Source organism: Trachypithecus francoisi, unplaced genomic scaffold (assembly GCF_009764315.1).
Source record: "Trachypithecus francoisi isolate TF-2019V2 unplaced genomic scaffold, Tfra_2.0 Lachesis_group6, whole genome shotgun sequence".
Taxonomy (NCBI): Eukaryota; Metazoa; Chordata; class Mammalia; order Primates; family Cercopithecidae; genus Trachypithecus; species Trachypithecus francoisi.
In genome coordinates, this window is record NW_022681471.1 from 46,531,116 (window position 1) to 46,557,674 (window position 26,559).

General features: G+C 39.8%; 1 non-coding gene across 1 annotated transcript; it reads left to right on the forward strand.

Moving 5' to 3' along the window:
* The first annotated feature begins 19,561 nt into the window (after positions 1-19,561).
* Positions 19,562-19,725, forward strand: LOC117078695. The gene has a single exon (XR_004435123.1). It is a non-coding gene; the product is annotated as a U1 spliceosomal RNA (small nuclear RNA).
* Positions 19,726-26,559: the final 6,834 nt, after the last annotated feature.

The window sequence follows — 26,559 nt, forward strand, 5'->3', positions numbered from 1 at the left end:
TTTACTCGAGGATTCTGGTGAATCTTTCTTCCTGGAGGAAGCTTAGAAGGAAACATTTGGTAGAAAGAACTATAGCTTCTGCTGCTGCAGCTGATCTCAGTGTCACAACTGATAATGTTTCATTCCCCTCCACTATCCATTCTAGATTCTCCTTCCGTTTACCTGATCTCCATAGCTCACCTGATGACATTACTAAAAACCACATCCATGACAAGTATTGAACCACCAGTTACCATAGCATTCTCTGACCAAGATCACTTCATATGTCCACTTTCCATCAAACTTGGGCAAGAAATTATAAAGAGGCACGCATGTGGATGACTTGAATGTCAAACATATTCTACTTGTCCCATTATATAACAACAACTCTTCTTCATTCTAATGATTGGGACCAATTACCCTTGACTAAATGGTATAATAAAGAATCTAACTCCATTTTCTTAATATTTGACATCTTTTAAGTCTTATGTCTACTTCTTTCCTTTATGCCCTACATCTGGGTATGCTGATAAGTAAGCCAGTTTGCTCCCTTCTTTGGTGCTAGTGAGAATTTCCAGCCAAACAAGCTGCTGCCTATACAAAGAAACCCTCACAGTGGCCTCAACTCCTAACAATCATAAAAGCCCAAGGCTGTTTCCTTTCCCTCCTCTCTCAAGCCATTTTTTGACCAGCTTTGGAGGCCTGTCCTGCTGTCCTGGTGTATGTGTGTGTGTGATGTAATCAGTCTTGACAGCTGACCCAAATTTTGGGTGAGAAACCACCCTGTGTCTGTAGGATGGCCACAGTAAATGATGTGATTCCTTTTCTTGCCTGCTATTCCCTGAACATAAAGATCCTGAAGTGTTCAGGTAGCATCCGTAGCTTACAATTCAATGGGACACTTGCTGAATTTCATGGCAGAAGTGTTTTTCCTTTGGTGATCATGACTTGCAACCCTACAAATCCCAGAATTGTAGGGACAGGTTGCAAATTTCCCCAGTGGGTCATTGAGAGTAATGTGAGTGTGGTCACTCCATTTTCCATCAATTGCTTCCTGACTCATGAATTCTTCCTATTGGGAGCACACCATCATATAGTGATCTCTGATTTAAGTTAGTATACTGTGCCGTGGAAGAAGGAATCCAGTTTTTTAAAGTATCACCTCTGAGCTGGTGCTTTATGTAAGCCTTCCTCATGCCTTTCTGATGCTCTTTTATGACAGCAACTTCCAAGTGCTACTAAGGATGGTCCCTGACTTATGATGGTCTGATTTACAATTTTTTAACGGTATGATGGTGTGAAACAATTCTGTTTTTCACTTTCAGTACAGTATTTAATAAATTACATGAGGTATCCAACACTTTATTATAAAATAGGCTTGTGTTACATGACTTTGCCCAACTGTAAACCAATTTGATATATGATGGAATTGGAGTAACAAATCTTTGGGGAAGTGATGATTACATCTATACTGGCAGTGTAGAAAAAAATATGAGAACCCTACATTTTGCCACATACTAGAATAAATTCATGATGGATTCGAGATTTAAATGTAAAACGTAAACTTTAAAAGTATTAATAGCATATCTTGTAAAATAATAAATGGGGAAGGATTTTTGAAATAATAACAAAAGTAAAACACATACAGAAGAATACTGGAAAATTTAACCTCAATAATTGACAAAATATACCTTAAAAACAAAGTGAAAATATAGTTATAGACAAGAATAAGATATTTGCAATAAGTATACCAGTCACATGATTAGTGATATAATAAATGCCAACAAAAGCAATAAGAAAATGACATATAATCTAAGAGAAAAAATGGGCAAAAATTGGAGAAACCAGTGCTAATGAAAAAATAATATTACCCAATAAACCTATGGGAAGTGCTGGTAACTGGACCTCCAAAGACTAATTGAAAACATATCCCTGGATGTGGGGCCTGTGCATATGTGTTTATTAGTTAGTTGGTTGTTCTGTTTATCTTAATTTTTATCTTTCTATTGTAGTATACTATGCATACAAAATGTACACAAGTCATAAGTATTTAGCTCAATAAATTTTAACGAAGATAACATATCCATGTAATCAGCACTCAGATCAAGAAAGAGAACATTATCTATGACCCAGAAGCCCCTTTCATGCCACCTTATGCTTAGCAACCTCCCAAGTGTAATTATCCTAATTCCTAACATCACAAATTACTTTACCTGTTTTTAAATCTTTGTATAAATTAAATAGACCAAGCACAGTGGCTCATGCCTGTAATCCCAGCACTTTGGGAGGCTGAGGTGGGCAAGTCACGAGGTCAAGAGATAGAGACCATCCTGGCTAACATGGTGAAACACCATCTCTACTAAAAAATACAAAAAAATTAGCCGGGTGTGGTGGCGGGTGCCTGTAGTCCCAGTTACTAGGGAGGCTGAGGCAGGAGAATGGCATGAACCCGGAAGGCAGAGCTTGCAGTGTGCGGAGGTTGCGCTACTGTACTCCAGCCTGGGCAACAAAGAGCGACTCTGTCTCAAAAATAAATAAATAAACAAATAAATACAGATACATTAAATCATATAATTTATACTCTTTTTGTGTTTTTCTGCTTTCCACTTAACACTGGATGATTGCTTATAGTTACAGAGTTTTCAGTCTCATCGTTATATGGTATTTTGTTTTATGAAAACACATTTTGTCTGTCCCTTCTAATGTTGATGAATACTTAGGCAATCTCTAGTTTATGGACTTTTATAAATAATATCTCTCTAAGCATTCTTAAGCAGGTCTCCTAGTGAATAAATGTATGTTTTCCTTATGGGTATAAACCACGGGATGGAATTGCTGAGTGATAGGGTGTGCATATAATCAACTTCCATATACATCCCTCTATCTTTGCCTGAATCTGGATTGTCAGCATCTAAATGCATTCTGCTTGACTGGCAATTTTCCCCTGGCAAAGCTGTTGAAAATTCAGCACTCCCTTTAAGATTTCCAAATCTTTCCATTTGGGTTCCTAGCCACTTCCCCTGGAGTGTCTTTGTCTCCTACCATGGGAAGTCTGTGTCTCCTAAGACTCTCCCTGGGGAAGTCTTTGTCTCTACAGAGTCGTAGAAGACAAAGACTTCGGAGTAGCCTTGAGTATATGAAATTCCGTTCTGCTTTTCGGAGGACATCTCTACTTATATTTAGCCTCCAGTCCTGTACAACTTTGAAAATCAGCAAATGCCTCGAGCAAGGTTCTGGCTGTGTGTTTGAGTTCCCCCGTGTCTTTGAATTTGTCACTCATTTTCCTGTGAACACCAAAAGCTCACATGGATTATTGATTCCCCAGGTGCTGTCCTCGGCTGGAACTGGCAAAATCTTCCTGGGGTGGTTGTGGTTGCGGGGTGGGGACAACAAATTACAGATTCTCAATATAGCTTGGAAAGAATTTTTTCTCTGGAATCTTTTTCCCTTTTATCCTAATTGCTTCTGCAGTTTTCAGATACATTTAAAACTAGATTTTAGTAATCTATCTGACTTTTCTAGGTGTTCTTTATAGGAGCATTGACCTACCACAAACTATTCCATCTACATGAAATGAGAAATATTTATGCATTCTTTACAATTTTTCGATGTCATTCGAATATGTAGAACCCATTGAGAACTACGGTCTTAGGAAACACTTGCAAGTGTATACTTAGAGACATGTACCAGGAAGTTCATGGCAACAATGCTGTAAGGGAAAGCTGCAAAAACTGAAATATCCACCAATAAAGGAATTTATGACTAAATTGTATAATAGCAATGTTCATATGATGGAATATTGTTTGAGCACCCAAATTGCTAAATTAGAACTACATGTCTAGATATGAATATATCTCAAAAAACTCAGAAAATAATGTTACTTTGTTACTGGAAAAGGGCCCCGATCCAAATCTCAAGAAAGTGTTCTTGGACCTCGCTCAAGAAAGAATTTGGGGCGAGTTCACAATGCAAAGCAACAGCAAGTTTATTAAGAAAGTAAAGTAACAAATAATGGCTACCCCATAGGCAGAGCAGCAGCCTGTCCGCTCAGCTGCTTATAGTTATTGTTATTTCTTGATTATATGCTAAACAAGCTGTGGATTATTCATGAGTTTTCTGGGAAAGGGATGGTGAATTCCCTTGAAGCTGAGCGTTCCTCCCCTTTTTAGAGCATATAGGGTAACTTCCAAATGTTGCCATGGAATCTGTAAACTGTCATGACCTGGTGAGAGTGTCCTTTCACATGTTAATACATTATAATTAGCGTATAATGAGCAGTGAGGAAGACCAGAGGTCACTTTTGTCACCATCTTGGTTTTGGCGGGTTTTGGCCAGCTTCTTTACTGCGTGCTGTTCTATTAGCAAGGTCTTTGTGACCTGTATCTTGTGCCTACTTCCTGTCTCATCCTGTGACTGAGAATGCCTAACTTCCTGGAATACAGCCCAATAGGTCTCAGCCTCATTTTACTCAGCCCCCTATTCAAGATGGAGATGCTCTGATTCAAGTGCCTCTGACAACCTTGTAAGAACAAAGTTGAAGAACAAAACAAAGTATGACACTATTTACATCACTTAAAAAGCCATACAAAAGAATACTTAAGTAGTTCTGGAGAGCTCTTGTACAGTATGGTGACTATAGTTAACAATAATGAATTGTATACTGGAACATTGCTAAAAGAGTAAATTTTAAATGTTCTTGCCACAAAAAAATGATAGCTATGTGAAATGATGAATATATTAATTAGTTTGGTTGTACTCATTTCACAATGCATATATATGTCAGAACATTGCATTATATACTATAAATCTATATTTATTTGCCAATTTTAATTCAAAAATATTTTTAAAAATAATACCTAAACAATTCATGAATACATATATATGAAGTAAAAGTATAAAAATGTGAACTGGAAATACATGCATCAGATTTATGTTAATGCTTCTAGGGGAAGGCAGGTGATGATGAGATTGAGTAAAGGAATAAAGAGGAAGTCAACTACATCTATAATTGTTTGTTTCATTTTTATTTATTTCTTAAGGAATAAAATAAAATATCTGGGTGTGGTTATATTATTCTCAGTACTTCTCTGCAGGCTTGAAATTTTTAAGCCTTAAGAAAGAAAATTCAGTTTAAATATAACCTTTCTGGTGAATGATTCCCTCAAGAAAACTCAATAACTCTCGTCAAAAAAAAAAAAAAAAAAACTCTTGTCTAGCTATGCCCACAGGTTTTTCTCCCTGACATTTATTTTTATAGCACTAATAACAACCCATTTTAATAATCTATTTGCTCACATGTTGCTACTTCTATATTAAAAATTGTATGAGGAACTATCTCACAATAAGGTGAGTAATTTAGGCCGGGTTCAGTGGCTCATGCCTATAATCCTAGCACTTTGGGAGGCCAAGGCGAGTGGATCACCTGAGGTCAGGAGTTTGAGACCAACCTGGCCAATGTGGCAAAAGCCAGTCTCTACTAAAAATACACAAATTAGCTGGGCATGGTGTCACACGCCTGTACTCCCAGCTACTTGGGAGGCTGAGGCAGGAGAATGACTTTTACCCAGGAAGCGGAGGTTGCAGTGAGCTGAGATTGTGCCACTGCATTCCGACCTGGCGACAGAGTGAGATTCTGTCAAAAAAAAAAAAAAAAAAGAAAAAGAAAAAGTGAGTAATTTAAGAGAATTAATCAGAATAACAAGAGGTAGGGTCCAGACATGAATATTTTTTAAGTCTCCTAGGTGATTCTAAGGTGCAGCCAAGGCTCACAGGTAGTCCTGAAGAGAAAAAATTGGGTTGCCCTTGTTACCTTTTGTGTCTAATACATATTACAAGGAATGGCATAAAACTAGTTGTTTGTCCTCTGTCATCTTGGAATAGCACCTGTGGTACTCCTGTTACTATTAACTTGCATTCATCCATTTCATAAGGCAATTAAGGAACAAAAGTAAGTCCCTAGCAGCTACAGACTTGGTGAAAGCAGCATGCTCCTCTGGAAGGTCATGTAAGTCACGGCTTCTCTCCTTGTTCCAGGGGGTTACATCCTTGAAAGATCTGTCCTGGTTCTGATCAGAGGTCAGCAGATCATTGCCTGCTTTGCATATAGCTTCTGCCTTGGAAAAGGTGATGGATTATAGCATACAAAACAAATGTGACTGTATTTTCTGAGGCCAAATAACTTTCACATGTAGTTCTCTGAAATTCTTCTCTCTTACAGTGAGTATGTTGGCTAATTTTTTGTCAACTTGACTATGATACTGGTTTTTTTTGTTGTTGTTGTTAAATACCAGTGTAGATGTTGCTGTGAAGTTATTATTTACATGTGATTAACACTTAAATCAGTAGAATTTGAGTACAGCATATTACCCCTCATAATGTGAGTGGCCCTTATCTAATCAGTTGAAGGCCTTAAGAGAAAAGATTGAGGAACTCTTTCCTGGGTCTCCACCTTGCCAGCCCTGCTGATTTCAGATTTGCCTACCACACAATTGCGTAAGGCAGTTCTTTAAAATAAATCTCTCTCTCTCTCTCTCTCTTTCTCCACATATGTTTGTCTCGAGCAACCTTAGTTTGGGGACATCTCCCTGAAGTAGCTTATGGAAGTTTAAAAAATATTACTTTATTTTCCTATAACTGCACTGTACTTCGCTCTTGACCACACAACCCTTTTAATAGCATATCAGTGTATCTAGTTATTTCAAGGCAAAGTTAGTCATTTATGAACTCTTCCTCTCTCTTTTGGATGATACATTGCCACATTCAAGGATTTCTCCCACCTTTTTCCTACTTCCCAACCCTCACAATGATTTAAGTAACATAGAAGGAGGGGACTTGCTCATGTATTGCCTTCATGTCAAGGGAGAGACTTTTTGTCCAAAGTGGGTAGCCCCTGTCCACATTGACTTCTGCTGCTATTTCCTTTCCATGCTGGCTGCTACCCATTTCTGCTGGCATTGGCTCAGTTGGTTCCTGTCCTGCCATGATCTTTAATTCATAGAGGCCCCCTTATGGCATTGTCCTGACGCCAATATCAAGTTTTCTGTCAATACTCTGGCTCTCCTTCAACCTCTGAGGAATCCCCTCCCCTAGAGACATGGAGACCATACCACATAGGGATGCCAGCATTTTTATGAGGTTGTTCTAATGTACATGCACCTCAATACTTCTCTCAGCCATTGCTACTCTTTTGAAACACTGTATTGGATGTGTGGCTTATCCACACAGGTTTTAAATTTCCAGGATGACATTCTGGAATTAAAGCAAAGTCCCTAGACTTATCTGGAGTCTCTTTTGTCCTCTCCACCTGGAACTCAGCCAAGGCAGGTAAAGGAAGCAGGGTAGGAATAAGTTATAGGTTTCTTCCTCAAAGACTGGTGTATCTGCTAACCTCTGCTGCCCACAGTGGGTATTACACAAAAGCAATTTATGCATACAGTCTGATGCTTCCTGGAATGTGGGAACATATGCTATCCTCAAGAACTGAGATTAAGGAAATACCTCAGTAGACACCATGCCTGAGACTCATAACCAAAAGGAGAGGGTCCTTAGATAAAAACAAAGGCTTTTCAAAGATAATAGACCTGTCCTGATAAAAGATGCATTATAGATCATAGTCAACACTGTTGTGTACATGTGCCTTAGACACTGAGCTATCAGAGAAGCTACCAGGAGGGTATTTGGGTGAAAAACTCAAGGCCTCTTAGGACATCAGGGTAAAGGTGACTTTGGAACTAATAATCAGATCTTGGGTAATTAGGACTAAGGTTCTACAAGAAGGACACAAAGGTTTTACTGACCACTGGTGGAAGGCCTCTTGGTGTATAGATAACTCAACCTGAGTTAATGAATAAGGTAAATTATATCCTTTCTGAGGAATCACCTTGACTTGACTTTGTGTGATGCCTTCACAGTGCTTTTGAATCCGGTTCTTAGAAAATGTTCCCAAATTCCTTGACAGATGGGGTTAATTAAGCAGTCTGAGAAAGTGATATACCACGCTGAGGCAAGATCACCCAATGTGGGCAACAAGAGTGTGTTTTGAAAAGTATTTCCCAATATTAACCCTTGCCCCAAGAGTCAAGAACAAAGCATTACAGGAAAAAGTGGATAAGAGGTAGTGGGAGAGAAATAATACAAATGAACAGTAGGAGTGACCAGAATAATAGATGATATGCTATATCAGGTTTTAATTATGTGCCACTCACTATGCTAAGCATTTTATATGTATTATCACAATTAATTTTATGAAAATCCTATGGAGGAGCGTGGCAGAGTCAGCTAGCTGTCCTATTTCTACTCCATAGTGAAGGATTGTCTCTGGGAAGTGGCAGTCCAAGGAGGGGCTACATTTTCCATCCACATCCATGCAGTTAAATGGAGCAATGTGATTGTTTCTTGTGATAGACTGAATAATGGTCCTCATAATTACTTCCTAATCTACAGAATTTGGGAATTTTAATTTACATGCAAAAGGGACCTTGCAGATAAAGAAAGTTAAGTCTCTTTAGATGAGGACATTATCCTGGATTATCCAAGTGGGTCCTAAATGCAATTACAAGTGTTCCTTTAACAGGGAGGCAGAGAGAGATTGGAAGATGCTATCTTGCTGGCTTTGAAGATGGAGAAAGAGGCTCAAAGCCAAATAATGCAGAGGATGCAGTACTAGAAGTTGGAAAAGGCAAGGAAATAAATTCTTTCCATAGCCTCCAGAGAGAGCACAGCCCTGCTGACATCTTGGTTTCAGTCCAATAAATCTCCTTTGGATTTCTGACCTCCAGAATTGTAACAAAAAAATACATTTCAGTTGTTGTAAGCCAATAAGTTTGTGGTAATTTGTTACAGCCGCCATCAGAAACAGACACAGTACCCACCCAAAAACTATGAGCCAAAATATCACAAGACCACATAGTGATTTGCAAAGACCCTAGGTATTCTGACTTCATGGCCATTTTCCTCCATATATATATATATATAATATTTTGAGAGGGAGTTTTGCTCTGTCACCCAGGTTGGAGTGCAGTGGCGCAATCTTGGCTCACTGCAACCTCCATCTCCTTGAGGCAGGGTTCAAGCCATTCTCCTGCCTCAGCCTCCTGAGGAGCTGGGACTACAGGCATGCACCACCACACCTGGCTAATTTTTGTATTTTTGGTAGAGATGGAGTTTCACCATGTTGGCGAGGCTGGTCTCAAACTCCTGACCTCAGGTGATCCACAAACCTCGGCCTCCAAAAGTGCTGGGATTACAGGCATGAGCCACTGCGTCCCGCCCATAAAAATATATTTTATGACTACATTGATATACAGGTGCATATAATCCTGGCTTAATCTAAAATTATATGTTTGTTATTATTATGTTCATATTTTTCTTCTGTTTTTAACAGAAATTAAAATTAAAACTTTATTTTTGGGCCATTAAGACTCTCATGAGTTCTAGGTCTTATGAACACTGTACCTATAAAGTAAGTCAGTACTGCATGTCACTTCTGGACCATGGATTTTATGAAGCTAGTATGCCATCTCCAGTTTCTCTTTCTTGGAAGAGGTCTCTCCTAAGAAAATCCAACAATGGAGTCCAGCAATTGGTGGCTGTCTTAGTCTGCTCAGGATGCCAGCATCATGCACAAGATTTTGTTTTCTCTGAATCATCAGGTGGAAGAAAGTTACCTTCTGTCTGGGAATACCTACATTATACTGTTACATAAGTGAAAATTTAACTTTTATTGCTCTAAGTCACAGAAATATTGTGGTATTTTTTAATTTATTTTTTATTTTTGTCTTCACTAAGTTTTTTTTTTTTATATTTTATTTTATTTTATTTTTTTATATACTTTAAGTTCTAGGGTACATGTGCATAACGTGCAGGTTTGTTACATATGTATACCTATGCCATGTTGGTGTGCTGCACCCATCAACTCGTCAGCACCCATCAATTCATCATTTATATCATGTATAACTCCCCAATGCAATCCCTCCCTCCTCCCCCCTCCCCATGATAGGCCCCAGTGTGTGATGTTCCCCTTCTCCCAACTCCAAGTGATCTCATTGTTCAGTTCCCACCTATGAGTGAGAACATGCGGTGTTTGGTTTTCTCTCTTGTGATAGTTTGCTGAGAATGATGGTTTCCAGCTGCATCCATGTCCCTACAAAGGATGCAAACTCATCCTTTCTTATGGCTGCATAGTATTCCATGGTGTATATGTGCCACATTTTCTTAATCCAGTCTGTCACTGATGGACATTTGGGTTGATTCCAAGTCTTTGCTATTGTGAATAGTGCTGCGATAAACATACGTGTGCATGTGTCTTTGTAGTAGAATAATTTATAATCTTTGGGTATATACCCAGTAGTGGGATGGCTGGGTCATATGGTACATTTAGTTCTAGATCCTTGAGGAATTGCCATACTGTTTTCCATAATGGTTGAACTAGTTTACAATCCCACCAACAGGGTAAAAGTGTTCCTATTTCTCCACATCCTCTCCAACACCTGTTGTTTCCTGACTTCTTAATGATTGCCATTCTAATGGTGTGAGATGGTATCTCATTGTGGTTTTGATTTGCATTTCTCTGATGGCGAGTGATGAAGAGCATTTTTTCATGTGTCTGTTGGCTGTATGGATGTCTTCTTTTGAGAAATGTCTGTTCATATCCTTTGCCCACTTTTTGATGGGGTTGTTTGTTTTTTTTTGTATATTTGTTTGAGTTCTTTGTAGATTCTGGATATTAGCCCTTTGTCAGATGAGTAGGTTGCAAAAATTTTCTCCCATTCTGTAGGTTGCCTGTTCACTCTGATGGTAGTTTCTTTTGCTGTGCAGAAGCTCTTTAGTTTAATTAGATCCCATTTGTCAATTTTGGCTTTTGCTGCCGTTGCTTTTGGTGTTTTAGACATGAAGTCCTTGCCCATGCCTCTGTCCTGAATCTTATTACCTAGGTTTTCTTCTAGGGCTTTTATGGTTTTAGGTCTAACATTTAAGTCTCTGATCCATCTTGAATTAATCTTCGTATAAGGGGTAAGGAAAGGATCCAGTTTCAGCTTTCTAATTATGGCTAGCCAAATTTTCCCACCACCATTTATTGAATAGGGAATCCTTTCCCCATTTCTTGTTTCTCTCAGGTTTGTCAAAGATCAGATGGCTGTAGATGTGTGGTATTATTTCTGAGGACTCTGTTCTGTTCCATTGGTCTATATCTCTGTTTTGGTACCAGTATCATGCTGTTTTGGTTACTGTAGCCTTGTAGTATAGTTTGAAGTCAGGTAGCGTGACGCCTCCAGCTTTGTCCTTTTGACTTAGGATTGTCTTGGCAATGCGGGCTCCTTTTTTTCCATATGAACTTTAAAGCCGTTTTTTCCAATTCTGTGAAGAAAGTCATTGGTAGCTTGATGGGGATGGCATTGAATCTATAAATAACCTTGGGCAGTATAGCCATTTTCACGATATTGATTCTTCCTATCCATGAGCATGGTATGTTCTTCCATTTGTTTGTGTCCTCTTTGATTTCACTGAGCAGTGGTTTTTAGTTCTCCTTGAAGAGGTCCTTTACATCCCTTGTAAGTTGGATTCCTAGGTATTTTATTCTCTTTGAAGCAATTGTGAATGGAAGTTCATTCCTGATTTGGCTCTCTGCTTGTCTGTTACTGGTGTATAAGAATGCTTGTGATTTTTGCACATTAATTTTGTATCCTGAGACTTTGCTGAAGTTGCTTATCAGCTTAAGGAGATTTTGGGCTGAGACAATGGGGTTTTCTAAATATACAATCATGTCATCTGCAAACAGGGACAATTTGACTTCTTCTTTTCCTAACCGGAGACCCTTGATTTCTTTCTCTTGCCTGATTGCCCTAGCCAGAACTTCCAACACTATGTTGAATAGGAGTGGTGAGAGAGGGCATCCCTGTCTTGTGCCAGTTTTCAAAGGGAATTTTTCCAGTTTTTGCCCATTCAGTATATTAGCTGTGGGTTTGTCATAAATAGCTCTTATTATTTTGAGGTACGTTCCATCAATACCAAATTTATTGAGCGTTTTTAGCATGTAAGGCTGTTGAATTTTGTCAAAGGCCTTTTCTGCATCTATTGAGATAATCATGTGGTTCTTGTCTTTGGTTCTGTTTATATGCTGGATTACGTTTATTGATTTGCGAATGTTGAACCAGCCTTGCATCCCAGGATGAAGCCCACTTGATCATGGTGGATAAGCTTTTTGATGTGCTGCTGAATCTGGTTTGCCAGTATTTTATTGAGGATTTTTGCATCGATGTTCATCAGGGATATTGGTCTAAAATTCTCTTTTTTTGTTGTGTCTCTGCCAGGCTTTGGTATCAGGATGATGTTGGCCTCATAAAATGAGTTAGGGAGAATTCCCTCTTTTTCTATTGATTGGAACAGTTTCAGAAGGAATGGTACCAGCTCCTCCTTGTACCTCTGGTAGAATTCAGCTGTGAATCCATCTGGTCCTGGTCTTTTTTTGGTGGGTAGGATATTAATTGTTGCCTCAATTTCAGAGCCGCTATTGGTCTATTCAGGGATTCAACTTCTTCCTGGTTTAGTCTTGGGAGAGTGTAAGTGTCCAGGAAATTATCCATTTCTTCTAGATTTTCTAGTTGATTTGCATAGAGGTGTTTATAGTATTCTCGGATGGTTGTTTGTATTTCTGTGGGGTCGGTGGTGATATCCCCTTTATCATTTTTTATTGTGTCTATTTGATTCCTCTCTCTTTTCTTCTTTATTAGTCTTGTCAGCGGTCTGTCAATTTTGTTGATCTTTTTAAAAATCCAACTCCTGGATTCATTGATTTTGTGGAGGGTTTTTTGTGTCTCTATCTCCTTCACTTCTGCTCTGATCTTAGTCATTTCTTGCCTTCTGCTAGCTTTTGAATGTGTTTGCTCTTGCCTCTCTAGTTCTTTTAATTGTGATGTTAGAGTGTCAATTTTAGATCTTTCCTGCTTTCTCTTGTGGGCATTTAGTGCTATAAATTTCCCTCTACACACTGCTTTAAATGTGTCCCAGAGATTCTGGTATGTTGTATCTTTGTTCTCATTGGTTTCAAAGAACATCTTTATTTCTGCTTTCATTTCGTTATGTACCCAGTAGTCATTCAGGAGCAGGTTGTTCGGTTTCCATGTAGTTGAGCGGTTTTTGATGAGTTTCTTAGTCCTGAGTTCTAGTTTGATTGCACTGTGGTCTGAGAGACAGTTTGTTATAATTTCTGTTCTTTGACATTTGCTGAGGAGTGCTTTACTTCCAATTATGTGGTCAATTTTGGAATAAGTGCGATGTGGTGCTGAGAAGAATGTATAATCTGTTGATTTGGGGTGGAGAGTTCTATAGATGTCTTTTAGGTCCGCTTGGTGCAGAGATGAGTTCAATTCCTGGATATCCTTGTTAACTTTCTGTCTCGTTGATCTGTCTAATGTTGACAGTGGAGTGTTGAAGTCTCCCATTATTATTGTATGGGAGTCTAAGTCTCTTTGTAAGTCTCTAAGGACTTGCTTTATGAATCTGGGTGCTCCTGTATTGGGTGCATATATATTTAGGAGAGTTAGCTCTTCCTGTTGAATTGATCCCTTTACCATTATGTAATGGCCTTCTTTGTCTCTTTTGATCTTTGATGGTTTAAAGTCTGTTTTATCAGAGACTAGGATTGCAACCCCTGCTTTTTTTTTTTTCTCCATTTGCTTGGTAGATCTTCCTCCATCCCTTTATTTTGAGCCTATGTATGTCTCTGCATGTGAGATGGGTCTCCTGAATACAGCAGACTGATGGGTCTTGACTCTTTATCCAGTTTGCCAGTCTGTGTCTTTTAATTGGAGCATTTAGTCCATTGACATTTAAGGTTAATATTGTTATGTGTGAACTTGATCCTGTCATTATGATATTAACTGGTCATTTTGCTCGTTAGTTGATGCAGTTTCTTCCTGGCCTCGATGGTCTTTACATTTTGGCATGTTTTTGCAATGGCTGGTACCGGTTGTTCCTTTCCATGTTTAGGGCTTCCTTCAGGGTCTCTGGTAAGGCAGGCCTGGTGGTGACAAAATCTCTAAGCATTTGCTTATCTGTAAAGGATTTTATTTCTCCTTCACTGATGAAACTTAGTTTGGCTGGATATGAATTCTTTGGGTTGAAAATTCTTTTCTTTAAGAACGTTGAATATTGGCCCCCACTCTCTTCTGGCTTGTAGAGTTTCTGCTGCCGAGAGATCTGCTGTTAGTCTGATGGGCTTCCCTTTGTGGGTAACCGACCTTTCTCTCTGGCTGCCCTTAAGATTTTTTCCTTCATTTCAACTTTGGTGAATCTGGCAATTATGTGTCTTGGAGTTGCTCTTCTGGAGGAGTATCTTTGTGGCGTTCTCTGTATTTCCTGAATTTGAATGTTGGCCTGCCCTACTAGGTTGGGGAAGTTCTCCTGGATGATATCCTGAAGAGTGTTTTCCAACTTGGTTCCATTTTCCCCCTCACTTTCAGGCACCCCAATCAGACGTAGATTTGGTCTTTTCACATAATCCCATACTTCTTGCAGGCTTTGTTCATTTCTTTTTCTTCTTTTTTTCTTTTGGTTTCTCTTCTCGCTTCATTTCATTCATTTGATCCTCAATCGCTGATACTCTTTCTTCCAGTTGATCGAGTCGGTTACTGAAGCTTGTGCATTTGTCACGTATTTCTCGTGTCATGGTTTTCATCTCTGTCATTTCGTTTATGATCTTCTCTGCATTAATTAGTCTAGCTGTCAATTCTTCCACTCTTTTTTCAAGATTTTTTGTTTCTTTGCGCTGGGTACGTAATTCCTCTTTAGCTCTGAGAAGTTGATAGACTGAAGCCTTCTTCTCTCTCTCGTCAAAGTCATTCTCTGACCAGCTTTGATCCGTTGCTGGCGATGGGCTGCGCTCCTTTGCAGGGGGAGATGCGCTCTTATTTTTTGAATTTCCAGCTTTTCTGCCCTGCTTCTTCCCCATCTTTGTGGTTTTATCTGTCTCTGGTCTTTGATGCTGGTGACGTACTGATGGGGTTTTGGTGTAGGTGTCCTTCCTGTTTGATAGTTTTCCGTCTGACAGTCAGAAGGACTGTCTGTTGGTCTGTTGGAGATTGCTTGAGGTCCAATCCAGACCCTGTTTGCCTGGGTATCAGCAGCAGAGGTTGCCGAAGATAGAATATTGCTGAACAGCGAGTGTACCTGTCTGATTCTTCCTTTGGAAGTTTCCTCTCAGGGATGACTCCACCCTGTGAGTTGTGGGGTGTGAGACTGCCCCTAGTGGGGCATGTCTCCCAGCTAGGCTACTCAGGGGTCAGGGACCCACCTGAGCAGGCAGTCTGTCCGTTCTCGGATCTCAACCTCCACGTTGGGAGATCCACGGCTCTCCCCAAAGCTGTCAGACAGAGTCGTTCGCCTCTGCACCGTCCCCCGCTGCTTTCCCTATTGGACCTCAGCTGTGGGCTGTCCCCAGAGGTGGAGTCTACAGAGACAGGCAGGCTTCCTTGAGCTGCTGTGAGCTCCACCCAGTTCGAGCTTCCCAGCGGCTTTGTTTACCTACTTAAGCCTCAGCAATGGCGGGCGCCCCTCCCCCAGCCTCGCTGCTACCTTGTGGATAGATCGCCGCAGACTGCTGTGTTAGCAGTGAGGGAGGCTCCGTGGGCGTGGGACCCTCCTGGCCAGGTGTGGGATATATTTTCCTGGTGTGCCTGTTTCCTTAAAGCGCAGTATTGGGGTGGGAGTTACCCGATTTTCCAGGTGTATGTGTCTCAGTTCCCCTGGCTAGGAAAACGGATTTCCTTCCCCCTTGCGCTTCCAGGTGAGGCGATGCCTCGCCCTGCTTCAGCTCACGCTGGTCAGGCTGCAGCAGCTGACCAGCACCGATTGTCCGGCACTCCCTAGAGAGATGACCCCAGTACCTCAGTTGAAAATGCAGAAATCACCGGTCTTCTCTGTCACTCGCGCTGGGAATTGGAGACTGGAGCTGTTCCTATTCGGCCATCTTGCTCCGCCCCCTAAGATTTTTAGTTTCTTTGCGCTGGGTACGTAATTCCTCCTTTAGCTCTGAGAAGTTTGATGGACTGAAGCCTTCTTCTCTCATCTTGTCAAAGTCATTTTCTGACCAGCTTTGATTCGTTGCTGGCGATGGGCTGCGCTCCTTTGCAGGGGGAGATGCGCTCTTATTTTTTGAATTTCCAGCTTTTCTGCCCTGCTTCTTCCCCATCTTTGTGGTTTTATCTGTCTCTGGTCTTTGATGATGGTGACGTACTGATGGGGTTTTTGTATAGGTGTCCTTCCTGTTTGATAGTTTTCCTTCTGACAGTCAGGACCCTCAGCTATAGGTCTGTTGGAGATTGCTTGAGGTCCACTCCAGACCCTGTTTGCCTGGGTATCAGCAGCAGAGGTTGCAGAAGATAGAATATTGCTGAACAGCGAGTGTACCTGTCTGATTCTTCCTTTGGAAGCTTCCTCTCAGGAGTGTACTCTACCCTGTGAGGTGTGGGGTGTGAGACTGCCCCTAGTGGGGGATGTCTCCCAGCTAGGCTACTCAGGGGTCAGGGACCCACCTGAGCAGGCAGTCTGTCCGTTCTCAAATCTCAACCTCCACGTTGGGAGATCCACGGCTCTCCCCAAAGCAGTCAGACAGAGTCGTTCACGTCTGCACAGGCCCCCGCTGCTTCCCCTGTTGGTCTTCAGCTGTGCGCTGTCCCCAGAGGTGGAGTCTCTGTGGTATATTTTAAACAACAGCTGACACTATGCTGAGGAATACAGAAATTTGGTGTTTTGAAGTGGAATTCACCCATAATTTAAAAACTACATTGTGTGGCTTTCCCTTAGTAGTCAATTTGTATGAAGTAAGGAAGCTGACATTGGAAACTGGAGATATGGATACCCAAATTGTACAGTGACAAATGCTGGATGAATTTATTATCCGTGACAATTTGGAAGTCAGACAAAAGACCTACTAAGCCTGAATCTCTAGGAAGAGAGATTGAATAACAGAATGTCAGTAGTGTGTTTTGGTTGTTACTTGCTGCATTTAGCAAGGTGTGTCTAAAAAGGGATGCACACAAGCAAGAATTACCTAATTTGAGATTTAAAATAGAAAGCAATACAGACCAGCAATTGGTGGTTGTCTTAGTCTGTTCAGGATGCCATAATAAAATATTACAGACTGGGTGGCTTAAACCACCCAAATGTGTTTTCTCACAGTTCTGGAGGACTGAAGTCCCAGATCAAGGTCTGACAGGGTTGATCTTTGGTGAGAACACCTTTCCTGGCTTGCAGACAGCTGCCTTCTCACTGAGTCCCCACATGGCCTTTTCTCTGTGCGTGTACATGGAGAGACATAAAAACTTCTTTATTCCTCTTTTCATAAGGCCACCAATCCTATTAGATTAGGATCCCATCATTATGACCTCCTTTAATCTTAATTACGTCCTAAAATCCCTGTCTCCAAATACGGTCACTTTGGGGCTTAGGATTTCAACATATACATTTTGTGTGGACACAGTTTTGTCCATAGTAGTGGCCTTGCATGATTTAAAATACCAACTATTGCTGTACTCAAAATAGAAAAACTCGGGCTGAAAGGTTATTTAAGCAAAAAGGCTCAGTAAAGCTCATCACTTAGAGTGAAAATGGCAGAATATACAACTCCAAAGTTGCATGTCTCCACAAAGGCAACTAATAAACAGGCAAAACCTGTCACAATCAATTTTTTCTGAACTCTGAAAACTAACCAAAAACTTGTAGCACCTAGGGGAATGCTTAATCAGGAAAAAATCAGTTGAATATGAATGGGAACAGAGAGGTTTTTGGAATTTAAAGTTACCTTGATGCCATATCCCATTGCTCAGCTAGATGGTGACCTCAAAGACAACAGTCTACATTCTAAGTAGAGACACTGGTGGTACAAAAGAGAGCAGAACAGACCTTTTTCACAAAAGATTGTAGTTGTTTGCTTTTACGTGTTTGGTGGCTGCCCAGAAGATAGGCTAAAAGGCTTGCCTAACTCTGCCACTGCTGAAGTGACTACTCAAGGAACACTTGTTGAAAATATTTAAGGGCAAACACTTTGTCACTGTTGCCTGAGAAAATAGGTAACAGCTGAAGCAATCAATAAACTAACCAAAAAGCTTGGGAAGTCTGGGGAATTACATGCTTTGGGAATAAGGACTTTCAAAACTCTGTTATAGTCCTAGGAATACATAAGTCCACACACATGCCCAGGTTGGTTACATTCTCATGAAATTCCTGAGGACCTAAAAATCAGCTCTAGCTGACCATCCTGCTTTGTGCAAGCAGGAAGTGAAAGCTAAAGCAGAGTTGTGAATGGCCAGGCTGGGTATTGAAGACAGGCACCAATATATATGATGAGCTCATTTGTAAATACTTTTTTGTTTTGGTTGCAGGCATATAAAAAAATCTGTGTCCATTTACTAGCTGACTACTAAGCTAATGGAGCAAAGATTTTATTGGTACATGAAAAAAACACAGACTTCACAAAATTAGTTCAGAAAAAGTCATTAAACAAACAATAACAACTACAACAAGCAGCATCTACAAATCCTGGAAATTGGAGAATATATGATTTCTAAAATTGCCACATTATGATAATTCTCAGGTTTCAACTATATATATATATACACACACATATATATGACAATGAACTAAGAAAATGTAGCCAATATGCTATAGACAAAAAAGAATTAATAGAAACTGTCAATGTGGAACCCAGGCATTATAATTACTACACAAAGACTTTGAAGTAACTGTTTTAAATATACTCAAAGAGCTAAAGGAAACCACATAATAATAATGAAAGAAAACCAAATGATGTCTCATTGATTAGAGAATATCAGTAAAGATACAGAGATTATAAATGGGAAATCAATTAACATTTTGGAGTCAATAAGTACGGTAACTTAAATGAAATTTACTAGCAGATTTGAGCAGGCAGAAAAAAATGGCAAACTTAAATATAGGTCAGTCAACAATCAGAAAGTAAAAGAATGAAGAACGAAGAAAGCCTGAGTCTTTTAGTACATCACCAAGTATACCAAAATATGTATAATGGGAGTCCTAAAAGAGAGGAGGGGGTAAAAGGGACAGAAAGAATATTTGAAGACACAATAACTGAAAATTCTTCAATATGATGAAAGATATGACAACATATCTGAAAAGATTAATGAATCCCAAATAGGATAAACTGAAAGAGATCAACAGTGAAATATATTATAGTCAAATTATCAGAAAACAATAACAAAGAGAATCCTGAGAGCAGCAACAGAAAAGCAATTATCAATTCTAAGGGATTTTTTAATAAGAGTAAGAACAGAGTTTTAATCAAAAAACATGGAGGTCAGGAGGCAATGTGATGACAAGTTCAAAATACCAAAAGACAAAAAATTATTGACGATAATCTTATATCCAACAAACTATCCTTCAAAGTGAAGTAAAAATTAAGATAGTACCAGAGTTAAAAAAAAAAAAAAAAAAAAAAAAAAAAAAAAACCTGAGGGAGTTTTTTTTAGTGCACCTGGCATACAAAAAATGCTAAACAGTTCAGGTTGAATTAAAAAAAAATCAGGCAGTAACTATGAAAAAATTAAGAATCATACTTACCTGGCAGGGGAGATACCATGATCACGAAGGTGGTTTTCCCAGGGCGAGGCTTATGCATTGCACTCCGGATGTGCTGACCCCTGCGATTTCCCCCAATGTGGGAAACTCGACTGCATAATGTGTGGTAGTGGGGGACTGCGTTTGCGCTTTCCCCTAAAAAAAAAAAAAAAAAGAAAGAAAGAAAAAATTAAGAATTATTAAAGATAACCACAAAGGAAAATTAAAAATTCTGTATTAATGTATTTTTGGTTTGTAACTCTTCTGTTTTCCTATATTATTTAAAAGACAACTACATAAAACAATACTTAAAAATCTATGGTGATGGACACACAATGTATAAAATAAAGATGCAAGATGTGGCAATAGCCTTATAAAATAGGAGACACAGCTATATAGAATTTTTTTGAAATTGTAAATATGTTGATATTAATCCAAACTAGATAGTTATAAATTAAGGTGTTAATTGTAATCCCAGCAACCACTAAGAAAACAAATAAAATATATAAAGTAATATAAATTACCAAAGAATTAAAGTTATACACTAGAATATATCTGTTTAGCATAAAATAAGGCAATATCTGAGCAATTATGGAGCTAAAAAGCTGTAAGACATATAAAAAACAAAAACCATAATGGCAGATTTAAGTTCTTTCTTATTAGTTATTACATTATATAAATGGATTAAAATCTAGAATTAAAAACTAGATATGGACAGAATGGGTAAAAAATCACAAGCAATCCTTATAATGTCTACAAGAGACTCAGATTCAAATACACACATAGTTTGAAAGTAAAAGGGTGGAAAAACTTTTCAGGTGAATAGTAACCTGAAAAGAGTGGGTATGACTATATTATTATCAGATGAGTTAGACATTAAAACAAAAGTTGTTACAAGAGAAAAGGGACATTATATAATAATAAAATGTCAATTCATCAAGAAAGTATATAAATTATAACCACATATATACACTTAACAAAAGAACTCAAAATATATGTGGCAAACAGAGAATTTAAGGAAGAAATAAACAGTTCAACAACAACATTGGAAAGTTTAATACTCCACCTTTAATTCTGAATGAAAGAGCTAGACAAAAGATCGGCAAGAAAATAGAAGATTTTTAATAACACTGTAAAGCAGCTAGAACTAACAGACATATATAGAACACACCATACAAAAACAGCAGAATACACATTCTTCTCAGGCCCTCATACAATATATTCTAGAAAAAGTCATGTGTTAAATGACAAAGCAAGTCTCAATAAACTTTAAAAGATTGAAATCATATAAAGTATCTTCTCTGGCCCAGTGGAATAAAATCAGGAATCAATAACAAAGGGAAATGTGAAAATTAAACGTCACACTACTTTTTAAATTTTCATCAACAAAAATACTTATTACAAGATAATTGAGGGAGTTTTTCTATATCATGAGATTAAAATGATGTTGAGCCAAGAGCAATATCACCAGCCAAATCATTAAGCAATCATTAAATCAAAGACATTTTTAGTTTGCCCAAATAGAACCTTTATTTTCCCAGAATATTTCTGAAAACATTGCATAAGGAATATATAAGCAAACATAGCTTGAAAATCAAGAATGACATAGGCATGAAGTGATTACTCAATTAGAACATCCATATCATCTGAAATTCCCTTTGCTACATGAAATAGGTTGTCAACTCATAATCTTTTGATGAAAATATGTTTTTCCACAGAATTTGCTTTCAGTGAAATAGAAGACATTTTTAAATTCTTATGATTATAGCAGCACAAAACTAGCATGTACATTAGACAGAAAACTTACTTGGGGCATCAGAATTTGGTCTCACATCAATTTGGATCTGATCAAGGAAATGGAGCCACCATAAATGATATGGAATAAGGTATTTATTAGAGGGTGTAAATTTTGAAGTTGATTTAAACAAAAAGATTCTCTGGAACCCTATTACTTCTGTATTTGCAGGAGGGCCTAAAGTTGCTGTAGAACAGTGGGCTGGTATCAAGAGAAAAGCCCCAAGTGAAGCAGAGGAGAGTACAGACAAAATGGAATACAAGAAGATAAAATGAAAGCTATATTCTTTGGTAACTCTCTCCAACATCAACAGTGAAGGGTGGACTGTAGTAGCAGGCATTCTTTGCTATGGTGCTACAAAACATCACAGTATTAAACAACCAACGAGTCAAAGCAGAAATCTCAAGAGAAATTAAAAAATATTTTGAGATGGGTGAAAATGAAAAGCACAACATATTAAAATTTATAGGATGCTGCAAAAGCAGTGTTCAGAGTGAAATTTATCACTGTAAACACCATATTGACAGAATGAGAAATAAAAGCACATTATCATCTCAATGGGTGAAGATAAAGCATTTGACAAAATCCAACACTCTGTCATGTTAAAAACCAGCTAGGAATGAAATGGAATGTTCTCAACCTGGTACGAGATATTTATTGAAAACCCAAATCTAACACTATGACTAATGATAAAAAACGACAGGATTCCCCATGAGACCTAGACAAGGATGCCCATTCTCACCACTTCTTTTCAACATTTTACTAAAAGTTCTTGCTAAAACAATTAGGCAAGAAAAAAGAAAAAATAGTGTACAGGCTAGAAAGCAAGAAGTAAACTCTCTCTTTTCTTAGATGCCATCATCTTATGCTAAAAAAAAGCTAGGGATACACACATACACACACACACACACACACACACACACACACACCCCTAGTAGACACCAGAAAGGCTTCAAGATGACTTACTAGTAGTATCTCGTACTGGGTTCCTGCACTAAGAAAAATCAAAATAGTAAATCGAAAATATTACTTTGAATAGATATTCAGGAGAGAATACTAGTGTTCAAAGAAAAGTGACAGGAATGCCTAAAGCAAAGAAGAGGCAAGTGAGGTAGTCTGCTTGACCAAGATTGACTCCAGCCTGGAATAGACTCCTTAGTGCAGAAAAATGATGAGAGACCCCAGTGGACAACATTCCCACAGTGGAGTTGTGCAGTTCTAGCCACAGAAGAGTCCCTTGACCCTTGTGGCCCTGAAACTAACATAAGGAGTTTCCTAAAGATGGTGCAGTGGCACTGCTACAGAAAGGGACCTTGCACTGGATCCCACACACTCTCCAAGTCCTAAACAGCCACAGCAAGGGTCCATTTTGAGAGCCTACCCCACAACAGACTGCACATTGTCCTGGGGCCCAGCAGTGCTGGGGCTGAGGCATGAGTGAGGTGCAGGCTGCCGTTGCTGGGGCTGATGCATGAACAGAGTCTACATTCCTTACCTGCTGGCCTAGGCTGCCACCACTAAAGGAGTTCCTTGCCTCCCCAGTAGCAGGGATGCAGCATAGCCACTGCTGTTCCCAACCTGAGCATTCCACTTGGGGCCTCAGGATAGCCCCACTCCTGCACCTGCACACAACATTGAAGGGCCTGAGGATAAGTCTGCCTGGTCTGGCTCCCCACACCCTCAAAGCCAGAGCATGCAGTCTGGGGTCCTAGGAGCTGCCCACCTAGTCCACCACTACTGGCACCAGAGCAATCCTCCTGGAGGCCTGAGGTTGGGCTTACCCACCTGGCCATTATCACCTCAGGGGCACCTGCCTGCAGGTGCCACATGTGGGTCTGGAGACTGGCCTGCCTAGCACATCACAGTCACTGCCAACACCACCACATACCACTCAGGACCTAGATGATTATCCTGCCACTGGTACTGTCATTGCCCACACCATACCAGCTTCCCAAGGGCCCAAGAACCCACCCATCCACCCAGGCTGCCACTGCCACTACCAGCATCCAAGAAGTTACAAGTATCATCCCATTTACACTTGGTGATACTGGTGCCAGTATATGCTGCCCTGGGGCCCAAGAACAGGCATGATCAGTGCACTGTGGCTACCACTGTGGCCTGAAGACTGGCTGTATTAGTTTATTTTCACACTACTAATAAAGACATACCTGAAACTGGGTAATTTATAAAGGAAAGAGGTTTAATTGACTAACAGTTCAGCATGGCTGGGGAGGCCTCAGGAAACTTACAATCATGGTGGAAGGGGAAGAAAACATGTCATTCTTCACATGGTGGAAGCAAGGAGAAGTGCCAAGTACAAGGGGGGAAATCTAATTATAAAACCATCAGATCTTGTGAGAACTCACTGACTATCATGAGAACAGCAGCATGGGGGTAACCTCCCCCATGATTCAATTACCTCTCACTGGGTCCCTCCCACAACACGTGGGGATTATGGAAACTACAATTCAAGATAGATTTGGGTTGGGACACAGCCAAACCATATTATTCTGTCCCTGGTTCCTCCCAAATATCATGTTCTCACATTTCAAAACACAATTATGTCCTCCCAAGAATCCCCCAAAGTTTTAATTCATTCCAGCATTAATCCACAAGTCAAGTCCAAAGTCTCATCTGAAACAAAGCAAGTCCCTTTTGCCTATGAGCCTGTAAAATCAAAAGCGTGTTAGTTACCTCCTAGATATAATGGAGGTACAGACACCTGGTAAATATGTTCATTCCAAATGGGAGAAATTGGCCAAAACAAAGGGGCTATAGGCCTCATGCAAGTTCAAAATCCAATAGGGCAGTCATTAAACCTTAAAGTTCCAAAATATTCTCTTTTGACTCCTTGTCTCACATCCAGGTCATGCTGATACAATAACTGGGTTCTGATGGTCTTGGACAGCTCCACCCCTGTGGCTTTGCAGGCTACAGCCCTCTCCAGGTTGCTTTCATGGGCTGGCACTGCGTGTCTGTGGCTTTTCCAGGCACATGGTGCAGGCTGTCGGTGGATCTGAAGGATGATGGTTCTCTTCTCACAGCTTCACTAGGTAATGCCTTACTGGGGGCTCTGTGTGAGGACTCTGATCCCACATTTCCCTTCTCCACTGCCCCAGCAGAGGTCCTCCATGAGGGCTCCACAACATGGCAGAAGTCCAGCAAACTTCTGCCTGGACATCCACGTGTTTCCATACATCCTCTGAAATCAAGGCAGAGGTTCTGACATCTTAATTCTTGTCTTCTGCAGACCTGCAAGACCAACACCACATGGGAACTGCCAAGGCTTGGGGCTTGCACCCTTTGAAGCAATGGCCTGAGCTGTACCTTGGCCCCTTTTAGCCACAGCTGGAGCTGAAGCAGCTGGATTGCAAAGCACCATATCCCGAGGCTGCAAAGAGCCAGGGGCCCTGGGCCCGGGCCAGGAAACCTTTTTTCCCTCCTAGGACTCTGAGTCTGTGATGGAAGGTGCTGCCACAGAGTTCTCTCACGTGCCCTGGAGACATTTTTCCCCTTGTTTTGGGGATTAACATTCAGCTCCTTGTAACTTATGCAAATTTCTGCAGCAGGCTTGAATTTCTCCCCAGAAAATGGGTTTTTCTTTTCTATTGCATTGGTGGGCTGCAGATTTTCCATACTTTTATGCTCTGCTTCCTCTTGAATGCTTTGCCACTTAGAAATTTCTTCCCCTAGATACCCTAAATCATCTCTCTCAAGTTCAAATTTCCGCAGATCTCTAGGGCGGGGCAAAATGCCACCAGTCTCCTTGCCAAAGCATAACAAGAGTCCCCTTTGCTCTAGTTCCCAACAAATTCCTCATCTCCATCTGAGACCACCTCTGCCTGGAATTTATTGTCCATATCACTATCAGCATTTTGGTCAAAGCTATTCAACAAGTCTCTAGAATGTTCCAAACTTTCCCACATCTTCCTGTCTTCTTCTGTGCCCTCTAATCTGTTCCAACCTCTGCTTGTTACCCAGTTCCCAAGTTGCTTCCACAGTTTCAGGCATCTTTGCAGCAGCACCCCACTCTGTGGTACAAATTTACTGTGTTAGTCCATTCTCACACTGCTAATAAAGACACACCTAAAGCTGGGTAATTTATAAAGGAAAGAGGTTTAATTGACTAACAGTTCAGCATGGCTGAGGAGGCCTCAGGAAATTTACAATCGTGGTGGAAGGGGAAGCAACAACATCCTTCTTCATATGGTGGCAGGAAGGAGAGGTACAGAACTAAAGGGGCCCCTTATAAAACCATCAGATCTTGTGAGAACTCACTCACTATCACAAGAACTGCAGCATGGGGGTATCATCCCCCATGATTCAATTACCTCCCACTGGGTCCCTCCCACAACATGTGGGGATTATGGGAATGACAATTCAAGATGAGATTGGATGGGAACACAGTCAAACCATATCACTGGCTCACGTGGCATCCCAGTCTTCAGCAGAACTTCAACACAGCCTCCACTATTAAAATAATTGAAGAAATCACAGATACTAGTAATGCTGTTTACAGCCAAAGTAATCATATAGAGATTACACTACTGCACTCACCCAGAATCAAAGCCAAAGTGCCCTACCCAACCAATAATATTGATACATCTTCAGGAAAAAGCCCTTCCCAAGAAAGCAAATTCAAAATATTAGAATAAGTGACTATTATACCAGACACACAGATATCAATATAAGGACATAGAAAATATGAAAGAAATGAGAAAATATGATGCTCTCAAAGGAATATAATAATTCTCCAGTAACAGATCCCAGTCAAAACAAATTCAAGAAATCCTGGAAAAAAATTCAAACTACTGATTTTTAGGAAGCTCAGTGAGATACAGGAGAATACTGAAAAACAATACAAATAAATTCAAAAGACAATTCAAGATACGAATGAGAAATTTATCAAATAGATATCATAAAAAGAAGCAAATAGAAATTCTGAAACTGAATAATTCATTGAATAAAATATAAAATACATTTGAAAGCTTCAACAATAAAGCAGATTAAGCAGAAGAAAGATTCTCAGAACTTTAAGATAGGTCAGAGAAAAATAAAGAAATATGACAGAGAAAAATAAAGAAAAAGGAATGAACAAAACCTACATGTGGGACTCCAAAAAGCAACCAAATATTTGAATTTTCAGAGTCACACAAAAAATCAATCTAAATAGAAAATGTTCAGAATGAAAAAGTCTG